The sequence below is a fragment of the Polistes canadensis genome, unplaced genomic scaffold (assembly GCF_001313835.1).
Source record: "Polistes canadensis isolate GaletaPanama2010 unplaced genomic scaffold, ASM131383v1 scaffold_226, whole genome shotgun sequence".
NCBI lineage: Eukaryota > Metazoa > Arthropoda > Insecta > Hymenoptera > Vespidae > Polistes > Polistes canadensis.
This window is the reverse complement of record NW_014569773.1, coordinates 227,155-230,560: the sequence shown is the minus strand read 5'-3', so window position 1 is coordinate 230,560 and position 3,406 is coordinate 227,155.

The window sequence follows — 3,406 nt, the reverse complement described above, 5'->3', positions numbered from 1 at the left end:
TATTAAATAATAAAATACTTCGTTACATATATATTTTTTAAATACAATAAATAATCGTTCACACACACACACACCTACCTACCAATAGAAAAAAAAGAAATATTTTAAAAAAGAAAATAAATCAGTTACAAAGCACATAATATTTATTATTTATTAACGAAGAATAATAATAATAAAAAGAAAAAGAATAAGAAGAACTAGACAAAACTATATTCATCACATAATACGTATAATATCTCACCGTTATTTCCATTCTATCCGACTACTTGAAAATAAGGGGTTGCCAGTATATATTCCTAACGTTACCACCCCCCTATCACTTTACCTATCGCGTGAGTAAACTTTACGAGATAGATTCTAAAACGAAACTAACAATAAGATCTAAATTTCAACTATACGAACTACCTATCACCATCATCATCATCATCATCATCATCATCATCATCATCATCTAACTCATTCTTACACATACAAAAAGTATAAAAAATTTCAAAAGACAGAATAATAGGGAAAATAAAACAAAGACCAGGGGGTTGGTTGGAAAGGTCATATGTTTGTCACAGAAAGTCAATATTAATTAAAGTAATGGGGAGTCAAGCGTACTCATGGAAAGTATGGGGGTAACCTTTCTACAATGAAGACTAATTATCGTTCGTTCGATCACCAACCCCCTTTAAACCCCGTCATCGCCTTCTCTCTCTCACTCTCTCTGTCTCTATTTTCTTCCTTTCCTTACCCACCCTTTCACCCACCCCCTTACCACCCTCCTATCTTCTCTCTCATTCTAAAGACTAGTCGTAGTTACGGTTACGTTTGAATACGTTCGATGTAACACGTTTACGAAACCCTCGATTTCTCTACACGTGTATACACGAACCTGTACAGCCAATTATTTCACACTCTCTCTTTCTATCTCTCTCTCTCTCTCTCTGTATATATATATATATATATATTTCTCTGTACGAAACACGTGTAGCTAACGTTTATTATGCACAGCTTGGGATTGGTCTCGGTCGTCCCCTAATAGTCAACGTTTCAACGTTTCCAACACCGTTTTGAGATTTCATATTTTCCATCGTTATCTCGTTTAATGTTGTTTATCTATAAAACCATTATTATTATTATTATTATTGTTATTATTATTGTATATTATCATTCGTAATATTTTCTTACGAATGTGTTTTCGGTACGAGGTTTTGTTTCGAGGAATCTTTTATGCCAAAGATTCGTTCGATTTTAATCGTTTAATTAATTAATTATTATTCTTCAAGTTTAGTTAATAATTATCTCCTAATCGATCTATTTTTTTTCCTCACTTCTCTATCTCTCTCTCTCTCTCTCTCTCTCACACACTCTTTTTATGTAATTTTCTTTAAATTATATATGTAATTTTGGGATTTAAATAATAAAATTTAATCGTATGTTATGATATATATTCATCGAAATAAATAATAATAACAATTAGAGAATTTTTATAACACAAATGTTACGAAAAAATATTTAAACTCTTAATAGAGGGGGAATGGGAAGTAATAAAGAAAATTTGTTATTTTGTTTCTATTCGTTCTTTCGCGTCATAAAAATTTCCTTGAAATTACGTACGCATAAGGGTAGGTGGATGGGTGGGTGGGTGTGTGGTTCTGCTTTGAAAAAGAAAAAGTTCGAAATGAAGGTTTTGAAAAAAACGTCGATACGAGTTTTCAAAGGACAGGAGCGGCTGTCCTGTAAAAAGGGCAAAGGTATCGATAAAATTCTTTTACGTTATATTACGCGTTGACTCACATATCGCTTCGATCTCATAACGTTAATGTATCGTGGTGCTTTCCTTTTTCTTTTTTTTTTTCTTTTTCGTATTTTCTCTTTTATCTTTTCTTCTTTTCTAATGTTCCGTATGTATGTTATAAAAGTCAGAAATAAAAACTTACGATGGTTAAATGTCTAATGGGACAAGTAAAAAGGAAAAAATAAACATCTATAGCATTGTCTTATAAAAATTATCTTTAAATATATCATATTAAAACGTTATTACAAATTATTTTATTTAATCCCGAGTCATTGATATTATTATTTTTATTATTATTATTTATTAAGAGATTTATTATTCGTGTTATAAATCAATTTTTTTACGAACAACGAAATGTGATTTTTTTTTTTAATAATTTCGTTAGGATGGTGTTATTTTCTTCTTCTTTTCTTTTCTTTTCAAACAAATTATTTTTCGATTAAAGTCGAATGATTTATGTTGATAAACATAACATCATGTTGTACATTATGTTGTACAAACACACACACACAATTACGTAATTTTTTATAACAATTGAAATAAAGAAAAATATTTTGTATTAATAGTAAAACAATATATTATCACAATTTTGTCTTGCTATTATTTTCATACATGGTTAACAATTCGTTCGATTGAATTGTTACTTCGAAATAATATTTCTTAAAATATGCAAGAATATTAGTATCAATTTAATAATTAAAAGTATTAATAATTTATTCTTTAAGAGTAAAAATGTAATCAATCAAATATACGTTGAATTAAAACAATCGGAACGATTAATTCTTCTTACCAAAGAAAAAACAAAACTATGAAAATTGTTTCAACAAATGATCAATAAACAATACAATTTCGATCATTTGTTAATAACGACAGGTTTGTGTATTTGTATCATCGAAATTAGAACACCCAGTATAATCAAAAAGAATTTATCATTTGAAACGTGACGATAACGTGGTACTCGTGTTCGTTAAACGTAATTTGAAATGTCAAGTACCATAAAGGGAAAGATTTTCTCTCTCTCTCTCCCTCTCTTTCACTCTCTCTCAATTTTTTTCTCATTAAACCAAATTACATCATTCCAGTTCTCTCATTTGAACTTATTTCTAATTCGTAAAAAGAATATACTTCAATGAAATCGTTCATAAGTTTACGTGAACTCATAGGATCCCGTTAATTTATGTCAAAAGATATATAACATAGTATATAATATTATATAACTTCTATATATAAGTATATACATATGTTTGTGTATACTCATACACACTTATATATATATATATATATTTAGGTGAATATAGAAGAATGTATATACGAGTTGCGAAACGGCATTGAAGACGACATCCGGAAGGAAATTAAATTTGTCATCGTTACAATTTCACAGACGAAGAGTTGTCTTGAAAGATCCGAAGACGACGGAGGAAAGAGAAACAAAGAGAGAAAAAAGAAGAGAGAGAGAGAGAGAGAGAGAGAGAGAGAGAGAGAGAGAGAGACAGGGAAAAAGAAAGAAAAGGACAAAAAAAAACTAGAGACAGTGAAAATGCGATATAAAACGGGAAAAGAGAAGATAACAATAATTGAGAGAGAAAGATAAAAAAATAGATATATATATATATATATAATATT